This window comes from Rhodnius prolixus, unplaced genomic scaffold (genome assembly GCF_049639745.1).
Source record: "Rhodnius prolixus isolate KJV_2025 unplaced genomic scaffold, Rpr scaffold_4, whole genome shotgun sequence".
Lineage (NCBI taxonomy): Eukaryota > Metazoa > Arthropoda > Insecta > Hemiptera > Reduviidae > Rhodnius > Rhodnius prolixus.
The window spans coordinates 22,143,841-22,166,201 of record NW_027411614.1 but is presented as its reverse complement, the minus strand read 5'-3'; the positions used below and the strand labels follow the sequence as shown (position 1 = coordinate 22,166,201).

Here is a 22,361-nt window from a genome sequence, read left to right as displayed (position 1 = left end):
GTCTGAGAACGATTGGAGACACGTTCTCACTTCAGACGAGTCCCGTTTTGCTCTCTATGCACCTGATGGGTTTACCCAGTTTACCGAAGGCCTGGGGAGCGCTACGCTCCGTGCAATATTTCTGGTAGACTACCATTCGGAGGTGGTTCAGTGCTGGTGATGGCTGGGATTTCTATGGAGGCTAAGACTGAGCTCCACGTGTTCAACAGGGCAATCTTGAATGCAGATTTGTATGTTAGGGAAATTTTGCAGCAATATGTGATACCCTATGCACCATTTATTGGGGAGAATTTTATTTTTATGCGAGATAATACCCGACCACACACTGCCGCCTGTGTTGTTCAATATCTACAGGACACTAGCATTCGTGTTTTGAGGTGGCCAGCACGCAGCCCGGATTTAAATCCAATTGAACATCTTTGGGATGAGCTGGGTAGGCGATTAAGATGGAGAAATAATCCTCCCAGGAGCTTAGAAGAGTTGCGAGGTGCTCTGGTGGAGATATGGGAGGAATTAACACAACATTTCGTGAGAACTTTAATAAGGAGTATGCCGAGGAGATTGGATGCAGTAAGCCGAGCAATACACGTCACTAAAATTCTTTTTCTCTTTTTTAATCGGAAGAAATACATTTTTTTTTCAAACTCATATTTTGCCGAGAAGTACTTTTTTGTTAAATTAAAGGTTTTCATTTCTTTTAGATCATTTTTTATTTTATTTTAGCCTTCCCGTAACTTTATACATCTTATATTTGCTAACTAAAATAAAACGTAGAACAAAAAAGTTTCAGAGAAAAAAAAATAACGCATTTTTAAAGTGCGCCACTTTTTTTGTGGAGCAGTGTATATTTCCGATCGATTCCGGATTCATCCATTTCATTCATTCTCAGAAGTAGACTCATCAATTTGGTATTGAGAATTTGACATCAACTAATGTTTCTGTCACACTATACATTTGGTGTCTTAATGCAGTGATCGACTCGGCGATTGTGATGTGACAGAAGCATTAGTGGAAGTCAAATTTTCTATATCTACGAGATAAGATATAATATATCGTATATTGATAAGTCTATCTTTAATATTCTATTTAAAATGCTTTTAATGTTGTTTAGAGCATAAACCAAAAACTTGCTTAAACATTGTATGAACAATATTTTAAACAACACTCTATAAAGAACAACGAGAGAAACTGTTAGGTGATAAGAGCAAACTGGGTAGCGCTATTGGTAATACATCTTGCATTCGTCAATGATTTTTCCTTTTTTATTTCTTGAGAATTCTGGCGCGAATAGGAGGGTAAATACTTGCCCAATGTCTCGGGCTTGCAGCTGAGATAACGAATACTAAGGTGAATTTTAAGTTCCTACCTGCGTTATGAACGGACAAACTGATTTCAAAGGACTTGGTTGCAAAGCTATTCTCCTATTGTCTAGCGTTATTCAGCTTTATGTTAGCACTAAATTTTTTTAAAATAATTTAAGGCGCGTCAACATCTAAGGCTATTGGCGCCCGGAGCTTTTTTCAGTGCACTGCCGGCCTCCGGAGTGTTGTAACGAGTGTTCTCTCGTTACAACACTGTCCATCACCGGACAGTGAGCTGTAAGAAGCTCCTAGGAAGAGAAAAAATCTAAGGGTTAGCAGCTGTATTCGAATCAGGGACCTCCGCGTGGGAGTCCAGTACGCTAGCCGCATAGCCAATCCCATCACTGTTAGCACTAAATCTTGCTGCTTCTGATTAGAATAAAAGAATCGGTCAGTAATATATATCTGTGGCTTGGTGCAAGAAGTGCCAATGTCAAAAAAAGGATTACGAGTGTACGTCCTCTTTGGTTTACCTGGAGGGGGGGGGGAAATATTGATGCTAAATTTTACATTGGCACTGGTAAGTTTTAGTAACTCAGTTACTACTTTGAAATTGACTTCGTTACTCCTTGCACCGAGCCACAGATCTATTTGTTTTCAAATGCTTATATTTAAATGCTGCAACGACGCATAAAATCGACGACCAGTATCCAGCAACCCATTAAATTTTCAAATTTTAGTTAGAATTTATTGATAAACACGATTTTTAAATCTTTATTTGGGATTATGTGTTAAGTGGGAAATTGTAGCTGTACTTTGACATTCATTTATTCTCCAAGAAAATTCCACTGACACCTTGATAGTTACTTTGCTTACTGCAGATGCAATAGAATGGCTAATTTTAATAGTTCTGAAAAATGTTTAAATCAAAATTAGAATCTTTGGCATAGATAGCCAATAGGAATAGAATAAAAAAAACTTTCTTCTCATTGGCAAAGGATAGAACAGTATTTCTTGACCGCATATCATTTATGTAAATGTACTCCATATTGAAAACAAGTTATTTGTATGTATGCGAGTGCCCAACTTATTATTCGGACCTTCGCCACGCCACTATGGCTTCAAAGGCAGGTCACTTTGTACACTGCTAGCCTTATTTTTATTTAATTTTTTTGTCGGTTATATAACAGAGAATTTTCTATCGAATTTTTATTTTGCAAAATTGATGGACATGATAGAATCACCGCCCCTTTAACAGCCTTCGACAACAGACTAACCTCTACATTCCTCCAGCCTCTTCACGATTTTGTGCTACCTTTTCTCCGAATTACGCAAGCCTATTTCACCATCAGTCCCTCGGCCATCTTAGCACTAGATTACTTAGGATACCTCCATCATGCCGGCACGGAGCTTTCTTGACAGTACCTCATATGTTGTGGGTTAAGACCATCCATCCGGTTTTTATCCTTATTTGACTGCTCCACTGCTATAGGATCGTAAGCCTCTCGTGAATTCCCCAAATTGGAGGACCAGGTTTTTCTATAGAAATTAATCTCTCAGCCGTTGAATAACGTTATAAGATTGAAATAACCACGCCTCCGCGTTAGTGTCTACATCCTTAATACGATGTAACCGAATTAGTTTAGTAATCAACGGGAGTCTAAGTCACTAAACTGTGTCACTATATTTTTGTAATCAAATTGGAATCTAAGAGTAAAACAAAATAAAAAATTATTACTCCAACGCGGCGGAGGAAGAATGGCCGAAAGGAGGGAAAAGAATAGAAGGAAAACGTAATTAAATAGAAATAATCCAAATTCTGCGCACATCTAAAAAAAGGTAATAAGGACCTTATTTTACCAACCCTAAAACCTCAGAGGAAACGAAAGTAGAAACAAATTAAATTAAAAAATGATATGTTGAAATGCTTAGATAATCGAGGTTTTCGTAAATACTTCATTCATTTTGTTTTATATAATCTATATTAAAAACCATTTACAAGATTAATTCGAGCGAAATACATCAAAATTTGATTCCAAGGTTAAACATCAAAAATATACCTGAAAATTTATGCAATGAAGAGCAGCCAGTAAACAGGCAGTTGGCAATCACTGAGGATGAGGTTATAAATAAGTTGTTTCCTGGAAAATACGTAGATCCAATTTATGGAATATGGTATTAACAGCTTATTTTGTGCCAATACGGTGTTTATATTACCACATCAGAGAAATGTAAATGTAAAAAGAGACAAACGGTACTTGTAGAGTGAGAGATCTGTAGGATGAATTTAGTGTAGGCGTATTTTGCCTCTATATTATATAAAGGTGAAACCCCAACTGTTGTACAGCTGATCAATAAGTATAAAATAAAGTAAGTGTTAAACTTAACTAAATGCTTAAGTAAAATCTAAATTACAAGAACTAATTAAAATAATAAATTATGAAATTAATTATTTGAAACACTTGAACTACGTAAAGCAGAATGAATACAGTTAATAACCCTTATACAACTGCCCTTCCGGAGTCAGTAGGGTGCAAAGCGAAAAGTAAAAGAACCAAGTTCTCGCAAGGTAAAGTAACTTGAAAAATAAAATAACATTTGTTAAATTTACGGGCAGTTGACACATTGGAAAAACGATTTCCTTGTGCTAGACCCTTCCTTTAATTGTTTAGGGAGCCCCGAAAACTGGTGACCAACCCAGGATCTCTGGGAAAGTCCCAGAGAAAGAGGGTGAATTGGGATGAAAACTTCCTAAAATACCTAAAACACTTGCCCTTCTCTAAGAGATTAAGTCCTTATTCCACCAATTTTCGTACAGGTTTACTACATGCCTTTCGAATCTCGTGTTAACTAGAAAAAGGTTGCTTATTCTGATTGGCACGGAGCTCATGATTGGGCTGGCAGAAACGTTGGTAAGAGAGGGCGAGCTGCAGGGCTCCTAAGCACCATGTGCTCCACCTCTAAATCCCTAACAAACACTCCATTTTACTTAACCAACTGCCTTTTTCTTTTTTTTTTTTTGACATATTTTACTATTTTTTTTTTTTCAAAAAATATAGTTTTTTAATTACTGGAGTATTAAATAAATATAGTATTTAAACATTTCATTTTATTAAAAATATTAATTTTTTTGAGAATCTCCAAATATTATGGCAACTACAGGTAAAAAAATTATCATTGTATAAACTAAGTATATTCATCAACAAAGATAATTTATTATTTAAAGAAAGTACCTAAGTGTTTAAAATATTAAGTATAATAAGAATTATCAAATTATTGAAATTAGGAGTGCCATTTTTCCATACATTCTACATGTATCCCTACATTGCATTTCCTAAGTTTTTTCACATCTTCATCCTCATACCAATATACTCGTATCTGTTCTTGCAGAAGAGAAAGGTATCCATTAAGCAGTAGGAACTGGATTTCATGACGATTATTTTGGCAGCGTAAGATACATTCTCTTTCACAATATTCAGCATTGTCTTCTGATAACAGGGTTTTTACAGGTAATTTTCCTTGAAGAACTTTTTCTTTTTTCGTCTCTTTGTAAAATTACCTTATTATCCTCAAAGAGTTTGAAGAAATCACTTTATTTTCTTCCAAGATGATCTCTCATAGGCTCTTTGTGATATTTTTTAGCTTTTTTAGGCGGGCAAGGTAATTCTTCATTGGTACCTTGTTTAGGAAGATTGGCGTGAAGTTTATGTCCTGATAGGTTCTTTGGGAATGTAGATTCTAAGATATCCTCATTAATATCCTAGTCAGCAGTCAGTGTAACTGCTTTATTATCTGGTGTTAACTCCACGATGTCCATAACATCACTGCCTTCATCACCAAATTATTCTAGAAAATAGGGATAATTTTCTGTTGAATCTAAGTTCAGCTAAAGAGAATTGTTTTGAACTCGTAGCTGGAGAAAAAAAAAAATGATTTGACAAAAAATGTACTTCTACCAGCCATGATCCCCAAATGGGGATCTCTAATATATATATTTTTTTTTTGCGTTTATTGTGCTACAATCAGCGCGTTAGCGCTATAAGTAACAATGATTCAATGGAGTAATAAATGATAAGTAACGAGTGGAGAAGTTACCCAGTGGCAACACTCCCTAATATTGGATGTTTAGTCACTCTCTTCACTTGGGAGGAGATCACGAGGCCACTGTCTTTTAAGGCGTCTTGTCGGGTTGTCAGGAAGAGTTCTAGAAGAAAGATTTTTAGCTAGAGGATTTAAATGAGATTGCAGGCTGAAGTGGAGTTTTCTGTATCTTGTTTTAGCAACTTGTGTGACAAAAGGAATGTTAAGGTCAGTGTGTATAGTCAGGTTTGAGACATAAAAAGGAGCGTGAACAATAGTTCGAAGTATTCTAGATTGTAGAGATTGAATCCTTTGGAGATTGGAGCGTTTGGTTGAACCCCACAGCTCTATTCCATACGCCCAGATGGGTTTCAAAATAGTAGTATAGATTAGTCTTTTGTTGTCCAGAGAGAGTTTTGATCTATCGTCTAAGAGTCTTTTAAGTAGTCGATAGCGTCTATTCAGTTCTGTTCTTTTAAGTCTAGTGTGGGGGTTCCAAGAAAGTCGTCGATCTAAGTAAAGCCCAGGTAGCGGGCAACGTTTACTATTGGTAGAGGTGTTAGGTTATAAATGATTGGAGGAAGAGTAATGCGCCGAAGAGTGAAGGTAATGTTTTGCGACTTAGTTTCATTAAGCTTTATAGCCCATTTCTTGAACCATTGCTCTAAAGAGGAGAGATGAGATTGCAGATTTCTGTGTGCAAGAACAGGATCATGATTAGTGGACAGTAAGGCGGTGTCATCTGCGTATGTGAGAAGTGTAGTGTTAGGATCTGTTGGTATGTCTGAAGTGTAAATGGAGTAGAGAATAGGACCCAGAATGCTGCCCTGTGGAACTCCAGCGTCGATATGTTTTAGTGGGGAGAAAGAAGATCCTATTTGCACTCGGAAGTATCTGTCGGACAAGTAAGATTTTATGATTAAATAAAACGTGGCAGGTAAAATATTTTTAAGCTTCCACAAGAGGCCAGTGTGCCATACTCTATCGAAGGCCTGCTGTACATCAAGGAAAACCCCTGAGCAACAATCTTTCTTTTCAAGAGAGGATGCAATTATGTCCACTACTCGATGACATTGCTGAATAGTAGAGTGGTTACGTCGAAATCCAAACTGATGATCTGGGATCACTTTAGAGTTTTCGAGGATAGGAAGGATTTGTTTGAGAAGAAGTTTTTCGAAAATTTTTCCTAGTACTGGTAATAAACTAATTGGACGGTAAGACGAAGGATGTTGATGAGGTTTTTTAGGTTTTGGGATAGGACGGATTATGGAGTACTTCCACAAGACAGGGAAGTAGGTTGTTCGGAGAATTGCGTTGTATATGGAAGTCAGAAATACCACGGCTTTTTTGGGAAGATTGCAGAGAATGGTTGGAGTAATGAGATCAAATCCAGGCGCTTTCTTACGTGAAAGATGATTTATGACGTACTGAACCTCAGAAGGTGAAAATGGTTTGGGTGGGAGAGAGAGAGGAAGAGGTGTGTCCAGATCTTGTAAGAGAGATTGTTGGAATTGAGAGTCGATTATGTCAGAATGTGGAGTGAATGCATTTAAAAAATAAGAAGAGAAGAGAGCAGCTTTATCACCATCGGAAGTACCCATGATCCATCGCTACGTCGAAGTGGGGAGGGTACTGGTTTGTAGCGGAGGATTCTTTTTGAAGCGGTCCAGAGAGATTTGTCTTCGGTAGTCAGTGATAGTGTATAGTTTTCAAAACGTTCATTTTTTAAGAGCTGTAGTTCAGTCCTGAGTAGATGGGTAAGTTTGTTAAAGATTTGTTTGTCTGAGGGATAGCGGGAGCGCTGCCATACGGCTCGTGCTCGTCTCTTATCTGTGATGAGTTGTCTTATGTATAGTGGTAAACTAGTAGTGTGATTATGTTGTTTTCTGGTATGTGATGCAGATTGATAAATGGAGTTTTGTATTGATGTTGTGAAGTGTTGTACAGAGTTGTCTATGTCTTCACTTGTTTTAAGTACAGTTTGTAGATTTAATGACTCCTGTAATATAGATTGAAATTTCTTCCAGTCGACCAGGCCACATATCAGAGTTGGTTTAGGAGTACTAAGAAAAGGATTTATATTAAGAGTAATCAGTACGGGGCTGTGATCTGAGGAAGGTTCAGTTAGAGTGGAGATTTCATAGTATTGAGACATCCGATAAGTGACAAAAATATCCAGGATATCAGGGAGCTTAGATAGAGATGTAGGCCAGTACGTAGGATGATCCGGTGATATTACGCTGTAATTTTGGGCGTGAAGAACATTTAGTAGAGTATGGCCACGTGGATTTATAGTGCGGCATCCCCATTGTTGGTGCTTGGCGTTGCGTTGTAGTCTCCACCGGACAGAAATCTGGGACCAAGAGTTTTGAAAAATGAAACAAACTGTTGTTGAGATATGGATTTGTTTGTAGGGCAATAGACAGCTGCGAGATTAAAGTTATGAGGATGTGCGGATATGGAGATACTGCATGATTGGAGATAGTCAGTAGATGTTGGAGGAAGGTTATGATGTGAGAGAGTATTGCGAATTAGGATTGCCGCACCACCGTGAGCTGTGTCATCGGGATGGTCAGTCCTGTATGTTTTATAGTCAGTAATGTAAAAGATTGATCTACTGGTAAAGTGGGTTTCAGTAAGTAAAGCTATGTCGATACGTTTGTCGTGTAAGAAAACGTCAAGTTCGTCTCTGTGGGAGTTCAACCCATTGGCGTTCCAAAGTAGGATAGTTAAGGATTGTTGAGTAGGAGAAGTCAAGGGTTGAGACGAGGAAGTAGTTGACTAACTAAAGTGTTTAGAAGATTAACGAGTGGAGTGAGGAGGGATTCGAACCTTTGGAAAAAAGAATTGAGAACTGTCGTTAGGTCGGGTTGTGTAGATGGAGGTTGAGGAGGAAGAGGTGAGTACGGAGAATAAGACCTCGTGATCTCCGAATAAGAGAGCCCTCTGGTAGCTGGTTGGTTGAAGGGCTGCTGCAATGGTTGCGATTGCTGCTGTAGGTGTGACTGCTGTTGCGATTGAGGCCGATTCAGTTGTTGCTGAGGTCGTTGGCGCGCTGTTTGCGGGAGAGCCGGGAAATCCTTGAAAGCAGACGTATGAGGAGGCTGAGGGTGATTGCCTCTAGAGGGTAGGTGACCTCGGGCAATTTCTCTTTCCCGACGAATTCTTTGAAGTTCTTTGTGAACTTCACAGCCTCGGAAGGCAGATGAGTGTGATCCTGAGCATAAGGCGCATGTGGGAGGTGTATCAGGAGATTTGCTGCAGTTTTCCCATAGATGAGGACCAGCGCATTTAACGCATCTCGGGGCTACGTGACAGTAAGCCCTCGTGTGTCCGTATTGTTGACATCTCTTGCACTGCGCTATTTCTTTGGTTTTGTAGGGTTCTTCTACCTTTATTATTGTGTTGAGTAGTCCAGTGACGTTGAATATATTTTTGTTGTGGGTATCTGGCTCTAAGTCAACGTAAAATAGGGGTAGCGGATTTTTGTGGACAGGGTGTCGAATGTTTATGACGTTTCTTACGTTGAACCCTATTTGTTGCAATTCTTCTTTTATGTTCTGTGGAGGAACTGTGTAGTGCAGATGTCTCAGAACTACTCTGAATGCCTTATCTTTCTTGAGCTGATAAGTGTGGTATTCAATGTTTTGATCGTTCAGATAGTGGACAACTTTCCTGTAGGCCTCAATAGTATGGGTAGTTACCAGTATATTGTCCAAACGAGACTTGCATGAATAATTATTGGCTCCTATTAAGTTTTTCAGATGGTCATTCAGCATCATAAAATTATTGATTTTGTACACGTGTATAGGGGGTGGCTTATTATCATTGGTGGATGGATCGCTAACCTCTGGCAAGACGCTAAATTTGTTGTGGGTGGCAAAATCGGATACATACTGTACATTTTGTAAGAGTTGTTGCTGCTGCTGTTGAGGAAATGAAATCTGTTGTTGGGAGGTTGACTGAGACAGTACGCCTCTCTGACGAGTTAGTGGCGGAGAGGAGACCGGAACAGTCTTCTTGCTTTGTTTCTTTAGTTTTCCTTTCCCAGGTGAGAGCTTGGCCATCTCTGAAGAGCGTTTTGGTTTGTTCACTGAGGAGGTAGTAGATTCGTCCCCCGAGGTAAAAACTCCCCCCATATCGGTGTCACTTAGAGCCATTGTCTAAGCTGGCCGAATATGGGATTTCTACACTTTATTTTATTGTTATTTTATTAAGAAAAAACTGTATAATTACCTAACCTTTTCTAAAGTCTCACTTCACTGAACTAATTGTTTGCAAATATCAAGCCTAAAGTTAATTATAACGAAGAATAAAGTCTCTTTTTAAGTTTATTGAAAAGAAGGAAAGAGAAGAGAAGTCAGAGGAAAGAAAAGAAAAGTCAAGTAAAGTTAATGGAAGAAGTAAATTGGCAATAACACTAATAAACTAAATATATATACACCGAATTAATAAAATATAGTTAACAAATGTTTTAGAACACAAAATTTGCACTAAAAAGCAATCAAAATTACTTTAATTAAGTATTTAACGAGGAGCAAAAATATTCGCGTATATTCACTATTTTAGCACCCACCTCTAAATATAAGGTCAAAATTCTTAAAAGAAGGTTTCATTTGGGAAGAAAACTATGTTTTAAAAGTTAAAGATATAGGGCACATATTAAACTCAGAATAAGTTTTTTTACTACAATTTTAACTACTATGGCAGGTAATGAGTTAAGGTTGTTCCTCTTTAACAACCACCTATCAGCAAAAAAAGAAAAAAGAGAGGTCCTGAAATCTTCCTCTTTTGTCCTACCTCTATGGTATAGCGGCACCTCGATGGAGTAGAGATAGGATTTCCTCAATTAGTGATGTGTCCAAAGGATTGGGTTAGGCATATCCACGAAGACAATCTACCTCTCAATAGTATCATTTGAATGTACTGGAGCCTCACTCAGAATATATATTCAAATTACCCAACCTACAAATGGCTTCATTATGTAACAAACATTGCCACTTAAAAGAGCATCAATACATTTTTTAAGTCGCAAGGGATTTTGCTTTTATTAGATCATTCCATTTAAAATCTACAAGTCTGCTCGAAACGTTATTTTGTTCTTTTTTTTAATTTTAATACAAGCATAATGAGTTTTATAAACTATCTAATCTGAGAAAGTGGATTAAGAAGTTGGCTAATGGGATTTTCGATGACAAGAAGTGGCTTGAATAGCCATATAAAACTTTTCCTGTGACCTTATTCACTGGTGACGGGTTTACTTAATAAAGGATATGTATCTCCACTCTTCCTTGTCCACTTACGGAAACTCCAGCCAAAGAAATACAAACTTTACCTTCGCCTCTCTCTCTCTCTCTTGATAAGAGTCTTGTATAAGATTCATTCCAAGTGGGCATTTAGCCAGGAATTAGAATTATACCAGTAAAATTGATATACAAAGTTTAAATTAATGGTACCATCTCTACCATTTCTGACAGCTGTGTAACGTAAGTGATGTCAGAATCTCTACATCAAATGAGTAAATCTAGCTCTGATGAAAGTTCGAAACCGGCCAAGGATTCAAAAATACTAAGCGTACTACGATGGATAAAATAAAATAAAAAGAAGTTAATTATTTAAAAAAATATATGTAAGTCCCAATTAAATTTTAATAAAAGGTAAAAAACGTGCTCCCAACAGCTTAATAAAAGCTGGTGTAGTGGCAGCCATATCGATATGTGGAGTTGTACATATTGATGTCCATTCGCACTTCATACAACTGTGATCCATTCGACCGGCACATTCTGTTATAATGCCTAACACCACAATTGAATTTCATTTTAACGCAATCAAGAGAGAGACCCATTGTCATAAGTCATGCAATTATATCGCCATCTGCTTTACAACCACCGGATGTACATTTATACTGTATTACATTGATTGGATTACACTTCAAATAACAATAGGAAATAGGTAATTGGAATTTGGAAAGTAAATAGTTCATTAATCCTACTTGACTAGCCCTTTTAATAAAACTTTTTATTAATTTGCAGCACAGGGTTGCTTCTTTACGAGCTATTATTGCCAAATATATTCTTTGCATATAGAATTTTCTTTTCATATTTTATTCCCAGAATAGAATCAGCTCAATTTTGAGGACAGCTTAACCCAATTATCCTCTCGTATTGCCTTAAGAACTGGGAAAAAGTTAAAATATAAGTTTAGATCAACAAGTGAATATAGCGTGATGGGTAGACCTGATGTTTTCTTTGGCCGATTCTATAGCGTCTCATCTTGCAACCGAGCAATAAATACAAGGAATAGACTAGTCAGGGCCAGTAGAAATATTAGGTTTCGCTTTATATAGTTCAATGACTGGCATCAAAATTAACACACAAAAAGGAAAACTAAAGTTGAAAAATAGAAGGGCATCTTAAGAGCGCAGCTTTAACACTTGGTTTGGGATGTATGATCCCTCAGAATAGAGACAGGATACAGAACAGCGGATCTTCTATTAGCAATAGGAAGAAGAGAGAAACCTTTCTCAGACGTTATTATCAATGCCAATGAAGCACACCGAGAGCTGAAGACTCGAGTTCAGTTTCTGTGTAGTGATTTTGCGCCGTATACAGGGTGATCCATTTAAAACGCACCAATCGCTAACTTTTTAGAAAAGCGGAATTTGAAAAAACCCACGAAGTAAACTATATGTTTTTTGGATCTAGTTTTCAAATTTTCCACTCCCAACGCTATATCTTTATTTTTGGCGGAGTTACGGCTAAAAACCCGATTGGGGTTACATAAGGACCACTAATTTTGACAATGATTATGAAAACTGCATAAAAAACTGTGAAAAATGGGGTTAACCCCGTTTCGATTTGCTTAATATTTGTTGATTTGTTCGAATCCCACGGGTGCAGTCATTCACAATACTTAATGCATCATAACACTTTTTTAAATAAAATGTAGTCAAACATGGGATTCGAACTGGGGATCTCCCACTTACAAAACCACGCTCTTCATCACTAGACCAACACCCGCCCATCCTTGACAAGATATTCTTACCGTAATGATAGATCAAGAAGTCTTGCATACTGGGTGCATTAAAATGATGGTTGCTTTTATTTGATGATAAAACAAATTTATCCTGACACGCCCACAACCATTACATTACACTACATTTTTTTAAATCTTCTATTATTATTTTTTTTTTTTGTTCTTTGCGTCACAAATAACATTTTTTGCAGTCAGAGGACCTCTCAAAAAGGGGTATTTCTGGTGGAAAATTAATATTGAAAACCGATCACGAGTAGATAAAATTGTAACTTTGATCTTAAATATCTCAACAAATATTAGGCATATCAAAACGGGGTTAAAGTCATTTTTCACAGTTTTTTATGCAGTTTTCATAATCATTGTCAAAATTAGTGGTCCTTATGTAACCCCAATCGGGTTTTTAGCCGTAACTCCGCCAAAAATGAAGATACAGCATCGGGGATGATAAATTTGAAAACTAGATTTAAAAAAACATATAGTTTACTTCGTGGCTTTTTTCGAAATTCCGCTTTCCTAAAAGGTTATTTGCGATTGGTGCGTTTTAAATGGATCACCCTGTATACTGCAGGGACTCAACTAAGGCGCTAGATATTAGGGATAGCCAAAAGATAAAGGTAGACTAGAGATTGCAACATAGATATGATTTGACATTAAGTGGCGAGCTTACTCGAGACTAGATGTTACATAACAACATATTCTCGAGAATCACTTGGATTCCGTGTTTTTTTGTTTTTTAATAATTGGATTAACCATTCTAATTTATTTGCTTAGAAAATTCTGATTTATCAACTTTCTTTGTGACGGCTGCAGTAATTATATTATTCAACTTATAACTATAATATAAATAAATAATAACTAATAATACTATAATAATAACTATAATAAAGGTCCTCTCCTCTTTGTGTAGATTGCAATGAGGAGGAGGATTTCAAACGTATAATAATGATATGTCCACGTTATGTGGTAGAAAGGAAACGAATGTTTGACGACATATACAGGGTATTTAGATGCACCATTTCGCTACGAAGACATAATATTCTCCACCAACATCTATGTGCTTAAATCTATAGCTGGGCTAGTAATAAAATATGAATGTATTTAAAAGTTATAGAATGAATGCAAGAAAATGATTAGAGAAGGATTACGTGATTTTAATTTCGGTTAAGCTATAAGGATGGCAGGAGCACAGAGTACTGATCTATCATTAGTTGTAGTTTATGTAAATAGTTGTATATAGTAGAGGGATGAATGTGTGAAGCGAATGTATTTATAGGTAAGAATGGAGAGTGAGTGATATTCCAGTGAAAAGCACCTAGACGATGCTTGCTGTACGGCACCTACAGACTAATATAATACGCAGAAATCAATTTTTGAATTCTGAGGATCTGAAAAAGAATATTTCCTGTAAAAAATCTTGAAAATTGGACAAAACGCAACACTTCCTTCTAGCCAAAAGTGTTGTAAAAAAATAAACTCTTTAATTCAACAAATAATATGTATTATTGTCTAAAAAGAAGTTATTATAACTATAAACTACTGAATTTAGTATAGATTAATATCTATAGTGAATAGAAACGCTGAATGCACCAAAGTAAACAGCTGAGGACGACATATAACCTTTAAAAGCAGACAACTGGAATCAGGTATTTGTCCATAGTAGGAACGTCAGTGCAAGCAACCCGGCAGTAGCGAAATATCTCCCAGTCCATTGTTGCTATGGCAACCAGGTCAAATTTTGTTCGAACGTATTTCTAGCAAAGAATCTTGCTTAAATAAGCGCTTTTTTTTCAGATTTTGCGATTATCACGTTGTTAGAAATTGGTATTTTTTTCACTATTATAAAGAAATCAATCATTTTAACAAGATAATCGATAATTTGATTTTGTTTAATAATTTAATTTGATGATTTTTACTTTCATGTAGGGTAATGTCAGTAAACGAATCATCACAGGAAGACGTTACATCTCTTCCAAATAGAGACTGTTTTATAGCCATCTAAGATCTTCAAAGTGCCGCTTTACTAAATGAATTTCCACTTTTTTGGAAATTTTCTCAAAAATAATTCAAGATTTTTAAACTTAGTGCTCAAAAATTATTTCTTTTTTAATTTTTATTATTTCTTTCAATTTATTTTATTTTTTTAATGTGCTTTAACATCTGAGGTCAATGGCACCCGGAACCTTTTTTCATGGCCCTACCAGCCTCCAGACAATGTTCTTCCGTTACAGATAATATTGTTTAAACAGCTCCAAGGAAGAGAAAAAATCTAAGGTCCAGCACCTGATGATCTCGAATCAATTTTTTATTGGAAATAGAGGAGAAAGTGGTAATATGGGACAGTATTTTTTTACCTTGCATATTTTGAACACTACAGAATTTAAAATCTACTCTGAAGTAAAATCATAGACATACATTATTTGTCTTTGTAAATTTGGAGTCCTGAATGGATTACAGCAAGGAGTCTGGAGTTACACTGAAAAAGTTTGTCATCGTGCCCATATTGGGTTTTCAGAAAGTGTGGTGGTAATATGGGCACACATAATAATTATAGTTAATATTCTCGATTCTCCATGAATTGTAAAAATAAGCCTTAAATATGCCACAAAACTATATTTTACACAATTATCGTACATTAAGGACAAAAATCAGTTTTCTTAGAGAAATGTCAACGAAGTTATAATATGGGACAACGCTGTCCCATAATACCACCATACACCGTGTATAATATAACCTCTTTTTTTTTCCAATATACATTCATATTTTAAATCCATAATACTGGCAATTAAAACTCTTTACTTTCTACATTTTTAATGTGTAAGGGAAATTATTCTAACTTTCCTCGGTATTATCCAAAAGCAGAGGAAAATCAACCTTAAGAAAACTTTTTAGCATTGACAAAATCAACAAGGTCCTCTCTTGGACAAAGCTGCCACTCGATTGACGCGCTGCCTTCTGCAGCAGACAAAGTCTACCCAAAAGAGTAGTAAGGAACCAAAAGCCAACAGATAGCACCAGTGGTTTCACAAAAACAAAGGTGTCCCAAATTCCAACCCCGTCCCAAATTACCACCTTCTCCTCTATTTGTTTCAAGGCAATTTAAACAAAGACCAAAAGAGACACACGCAGTGGAGAACCTTCCAGCTAAATGTACCATTACAGTCAAAAAATTAGATTTAGACTCATCAAGCAGTCCCTCTCCACTGAAATCGTTGGTAAAAGGTGAAAGATTTAAGCGATCTGAAGAGAGACCAGAGTATTGTACCATTACAGTACAGTGTTGTCTTGATGATTATAAAAAGAGAAATAAAAGTGTTTTTAATTTCAAAACTGTTAGTTCCACTTTTTTGAATGAATATTTCTGAGACTTTTTAGGATCGTTTTTAAAAAACACTGACATTAAATTGGATATACATTAAATACTGTAAACCAGTAACTTTTATTTAAATAATTTATATAAAAGAATTCTTTTTTGGGAATTCCCGGGACAGTTAAAGGTTAGACCCTTTACATTTCGGTGTAATGTGCCGTTTCATAATATTATTAATAGTTAAGTAAATGTTTACAGTTCGGAAAGAGAAAGCGCAAGTTACAACTTTGAGAAAATTAGTAAGAAAAAGTCGTGTGAGTGTGATCACACCAATTTTTTTTTTTAAATCATTTGTTTGAATAGAAATTAACTGACAATTCTTCTGATGAAATCTAAACTAATATTGATAAATTTTTCCATAATTTACAGAATGAGGAATGTTAATCAATATTCAGTGATGGAACCATTCGAATGGACTCAGGTGTTTCAAGTTGGGCAGGACGACAAAGTGTTTACAGGGGTTTCAATTAACATAAGTCCTTCATGAACAATTCAAGCGAGTGCGCGGATAGCTGCTAGAAGATCATGAAAGATGCAAGTTTACCAAGTAGATTGGGGAGAAGGAAGTTACCAATGATGGGGAAGACAGATTGGGTACATGAATGATTGGGACGGACTTTCCTTTACACGGGCGGTAGGATATTTGTTGGACGGATTCTTCTTGCACATGTCATATCGGTTTTACCGTGACATGCCACCTGGCATATTCCACTCATATCCGCTTCTATCAAGAACACTTGGGTATAAACATTTACAACATACCAGAAAGTAAAAACCATTTTCTAAAAAGTCTCCAAACATCTGATCTTGTATATCCTTAACATAGGTACCAGAAAAAGGGATCAATATTGATTTTCTCAAAAAGAAATTGGCAACATTTTCTCTCATAAAACCTTAGATCCTGAAGTAATCCTTTAGAATGCTTTATTTGATTCTTTCATTTTTATTTAATTCCATTAAATATCTTCAATTTCCGTTAGAGATCAATCAACCACTTTCAGATCTCAGACAAGCACAGAAAAGGCTTGTTTTGCGTACTTAGAAGACTAACTTTGAAAATAAGGAGCTACTCATAGCATAGCCAAGATAATGAGTCAAGATATGCCAGAATCGGAATTGCATTTACTTTATCACTAGCCGCTGAGCTCTAATTTCAATCTTCTTTGAAAAAGCTTCTTTATAATGCTCGCAACTTACAGAATCCCAAGATATTTGTGATTTATTATTCAGTTTATTATAGTTATAAATTAAAAGAATCATTTCAGTTGACAAAAAAACAAAATCCAGGGTCTAGTTCATTCTGATAACAATACAATAGTTTTATACACTCCCTATGATAACAGTCGAGGCTTAACTTATATTACATTTTTTAATCCAACAAAAACATGCTAGCTTTTTACCAAAATTATAATTTGTGAAAACCCCAAATTACTTTATAATAGCACTCTAGAAGAATGCAAGAGGTTTCAGAGAAAAGCCGTAGCTATAATTTTCTAGAAATATAATATAAATAAAAGTAATGTACCTAGGTGAAGGTAATCTCATAAAGAAGATTACTGCAAACCATTTCCTAGTTTTGTAAAAAGTAAAACAAAATTCTGTTCTCCAAAGTGGGATTTGGGATTATAGCTGCCCAATTATTCCTCCTTTAAGATATATGGCAATCAATTTTTATGTAACTGATCTACCGGGCAATTTTAATATAAGTCTCAATACTATAAATTATACTGAAATGTTACTTTAGGGTAATGGCTGTGATGGAATACATAAAGTCAAAGTGATATCTAGGGACCTATTCTTTATTTTTGAAGAGTGGTAACAAAAAATATAAAATCTTATTACAAAAATAATGTTTTAGAACCACTGAAATTTGTAGTTCAAAGTTCTTTGTCAAGAGATGATTGACAGGGGTCTCTAATTTCCAACTTCAGTCAAAAATTTTAATAAAATTATAGTGGGAAAACATGATTTCAAACCGAAACGAAATCTCATGAGCAAGAACGAAAGATAAATAATATGTCGAAAACAAAACTAAGGGATATTTCTTTTTTTTTCGATCCATTGATCTTTCGCCCCTAACTGCTACCTCTGCAGTGTACACTACAGCGACACAGATTACGGCACATTTGTACGGCTCCCTGACTTAGGTAGTCAACAGTTACAACACTGCAGGACATGGCGCACAAGTCACAAAACTGAGGTCAAGAATAATTCATTTGTTTTTATTAACCGGTTCCCTAAGGTTTCATAATTTTAAAAAAACTGTTCGCGCGAACCGGTAGGATGCCATCACTGGGTAACGGCTACCTTTTATCTTCTGCGAGAAGTACTGTTAATCGAATCTTCCAAGGAAAAGTTGGAAAAAAGTAAACCACTAGGAGTACAATATGTCCATAAAGCTTAGGGCAGTGATGGCGAACCTATGACCCGCGCAAGCTTTTTCACTGACCCACAATTGCTAGGCAACCATTTGTTTGTTTACGCGGGTTGATTTAGATTTTATAATTGTGTGGATATTTTATATTCTATCTGTATTTTTTTTCAATCACGCATTGACACAAAAGAAATTTAAATGCTATCTATAACCTTTAGTTTGATCATTGCATCTGAAACGCAAATAATGACAAATGTTTTTGTAGTATTTGAAATAAAGCAAAAGTGTATACAAAATATCAAATAAAATGTATAAAATGAGTAAAATTACTCATATTTTGTTTGATAAAAAAAATCGACAACCCAAAGCAAATAACCATATTTAGATTTTTCTTCAGATAAAACACACTTTTGTAAGGTTTTGTTCAGTTACGTTTGTAAAAAGAGACGTTGTTTCGTTCCGTTTTACCCGTTAAGCCAACTGAATTTTAAAGATGTTTAGTTTTGAAAATATTCAGTCTAAAATTTTTAAACTTAACTCTTGTGCAAATGGGCATTAGTGACCCAAGAGCTAGTACTACAAAAAAAAAAAAATGAACAAAATTTGACCCACGTCTCAAAAGGGTTCGCCATCCCTGGCTTAGGGTGTACAGTTTAAGCCATTTTTTTGGGAAAGCCACAAATAAGCGCGCAATCTACTATTTAAAATATTGCTTCCGGCAGTGAGATTTTAACAGGTAAGTTACAGTTGGTACCGTGGAGGGATGTATCATGTTTAAGCTACCACAATAGTTTGTATTTGAGTTGTGTAGTCTAACAACGCAAACACAAACACAAACTATCTGTTTTTAAAATTTGTTTTTTCGGGCTCTGAGGAGCTCAGAACAGAAGTTTCTGCTGAAAACTCGAAATTTAAAATTTCAGGCAATCGTAACAGTTTCCACATCTAGTCAGAGGAAGTAATAAATGTTAAATAAAGTAAAATAAAGTTCCACCTTGATGATTAACAGCATATAAATGGAAAATATCGCTTTGATAAGTCCTTATCTGGTTATGTATGAGCTAATATAAACTTGTGGCATTTATTATTGAGCGGCAGAAAATGCTATTTTCAGATTCAGCAGTTCAAAACTGACGTCACATTATTCATGTTTGTTTACTAGGTCAACTGGTCATTTTGGTGCTGGCTTTCTAATATAAAAAAAATCTGTTTATTACCTTCATAAATTTATAAAACAGAGGTGACGTCTGTCTTTACACTACCATTGCTCTGTTTAAACGAATATTTCAATAATTTTGGTTACTCCTCTCTAGTAAAAAATTCCATATAAGTCAAAAGAAAATGTTTTATACTTAATTTTGATTTTATATTGACAAATTAAGTAGGGCCAGCTAACTAAGAATTTTACTCGCATACATACTAAATGTAGTGATGCATATTATTGATTTTTTGGTTTCAGTCTACTTGAAGCTGCAGGTTCGCCAAGGAGGCAATGGAGATGTAGATGGCAGAATGTTAAGGATGTGGAAGAAGTTTGGTCGTCTTGTGAGTGTGAATGGCTTGAATGTCCAGTTCTCTTGGTATTTGTGTGTACCTGGTAGACCATAAGACGTTCAGTGCAATACAATGTATTTTATTTTGAAAAGCCTGTAGTCTTTTCGTCAGTGTGTAGCTAGTTGTACTTCAGACTGAGCAGGCATATGTTTAAAGTCTGTAGTAAAGCATTAGATTTATACTTTGAATGCAGGTGATCATCAATTGCATCTTAAGGTGATCAAAATGCTGCATTTTTTGTTGCATTGTTGACTCGTTAACTGCCATTCCAAAGGCTGGTTAAGAAAATTGTTGAAGATTTCAGGAATGACCTGAATGAAGCTTAGCTTTGAAATGGTGTCTGAATATAATAAAGTAATAAGCAATTGAAGAGCTTGGTGCAAAAAGGAGTTATCTACAGTTTTTTAAAATTTTTAGTAGGGACAAAAAACTAAATATGCTTTAAGATGTATTCCTTATGTTGTGTCTGCTGTAAGGATTAGTTAATATATTGTGATGGGGTCATTTGGGGCCCAATTTGATCTTTCAAGGGCATTTTTTAAGCTTGCTCTTAGCAAAAGTTATTTTGCAGCTAACTCTTTTTTGCACCAAAATTATAATTTTCAGTAAAACTTAAGTACGTATTAAGTACTTTAGTCCACAGATTTCTTGTTTTTGAGTTTTTAAGTGGCATTTTGTGTCTTGTCGAAGCGAATGTTAGATATATTATTATGCCAGTCAAAAAGGAAAAATAATAATATCTACCTAATATAAACATTAAATAAACCTAATAAAAATTTTTTTGTTTGATTGATGGCGTCATCTTTTCTGTTTGGAGCGAAAGAAAGTTATCTGCAGTAGAAAACTCATTTTTGCTCCAAATCTAACCTAGGTTAGAGAATAAGTAATAATAAACGAGTCTGCATAAAGACTCGTTTATGCACCTGAAGACGTAGAATTGAACATACAATAGGGGCGCCACTAAACACATTTTCTGTGTTGATAAAAGGAATTATCCAAGAGCACCAAGCTCTTCCATTCTGCTCAGTTCAAAACTCTTTTCTGATTCTTTTTATGCAAAACAAGATTAAAAAAGTCAAAACCATGACTACAATAAACAAATATTACAATAATAATAATGAAGGATACATTTTGAAATAAATTGGAGCATTTAAACATAAATGAGTAGAATTAACAGTTTTGTAAAAGCAATAAGATGAGAACCAGAACAAGTAACTGAATAGGTTCGATGGCAAAAAGGAAAACGAAGTACAAACGCACTTAAAGAGAATGGCTGGCCAAATGCTTGTAATTTTAAAATGTCAGAAGATATTTGAAGCGTATAATGCAGAAGGAATGTTGCCAGGCTGAAGATTGTAGAAAAGCAGTTAACAAAGAGTAGAACAGTGTAGAGTATTTTAAGTGAGGCAATGATAGAAATAGAGAAGCGTTAAATGCAGTACCACCCAGTTGAGAGGCCAGCGTACAGAGCAGCTTTTAGCAGCTTTAGCTGGCTTTCGCACTAGGCACTCACACTCAGGAGTCGAATCTTATTCAGGCGTTTAAATCAAACTGGCTATCCTCCATCCAGCTGCACTAACACTCACAAATACTTACATTCATTTTAAATAAAAACAAGACTGCTAGTAGCAAATAAGCAACGAAGCTTCCAACTTTATCTCCTGGACTTAGTTGTTCCTTTTTCTAAGAAAGCCCACAAAGCGCATAGTTTCTTTGCTACCCCAATTCCTTTCATATCGATAATTTTAAAAACTTCACCTGCATTTTTGCTTTAATTTTTAACTGTTCTTCCTGAAATTTACTTTTCCTTCCATTAGAAATTGAGATGATACAAAAGTCCATCTCAGAACTTCTTACCGACCATCAACTTCCAACTTCTTCAATCTCCTGCAAACCTTCTTTCCCTAAAGGAGAAATATTTCGAAATATGTCTAGTTTATTTATTCCTTGCCACTTCAATCTAGATTTCTCAATCTTCAGTCCACTGCAAATCAACTGGTAAATCTAGTTGCCTTCTCTCTTTAACGGAAGCAATAGTGCTCAAGTGCCATTCTTGCCGTTGATCAAACAATTGATTGGGTCTGGCATCCATGTTCACTAAGGAAGCTCCAAATAATTCTTATATGGAGCTTTGTTTCATTATTAGATTGTACCTTTCTAACTGAGACAATGAGGGCTCGATCTTTCCTTCCTTACACTCCATGGAGTTTAGGGTTCCTCAGGGCAGTAATCTTTGACCGATCCTCTTCACAAATCAGACTTTCTTTTTAATCCTAATACAACAACCTACACTTCTATTAAACCCAGTTAAGTGTGGAATTTAGTTTAAAAAACCCCCCACAGTGTGCGGAATTAAAATCAAACAATGATGTGTATACACGTCGAACGCAGGGCAAAACAACCAAAAGTTTACTACGTCGTAATAGTCACTGCAAGCACTTTTTCTGCAATTTCTAGGGCTTGAGATTATAGAGCATTCAGTGCATTTCAAAATCTTACATCGCGTCACTTATGCATTGGCTAGGTAACTAGAGATGCAAGAGCTTTTACCAGGGAGAAGAGAGCTTTGAATTCTGTGCAAAATGAAATCATGCTCGTACTGAGGTCCTGAATCTCTGTCTAAGGTAAAAACGGCATTGCACAAGGGTTG

General features: G+C 35.8%; 1 protein-coding gene and 1 pseudogene across 1 annotated transcript in view; both read right to left on the bottom strand.

Annotated features, from left to right (window-relative positions):
• The window catches only part of LOC141456057 (opioid-binding protein/cell adhesion molecule homolog), an 869,090-nt gene that overhangs the window by 519,322 nt on the left and 327,407 nt on the right, over window positions 1-22,361 (bottom strand). The window lies entirely within an intron of this gene.
• On the bottom strand, window positions 15,562-15,673 carry LOC141456604 (U5 spliceosomal RNA; annotated as a pseudogene).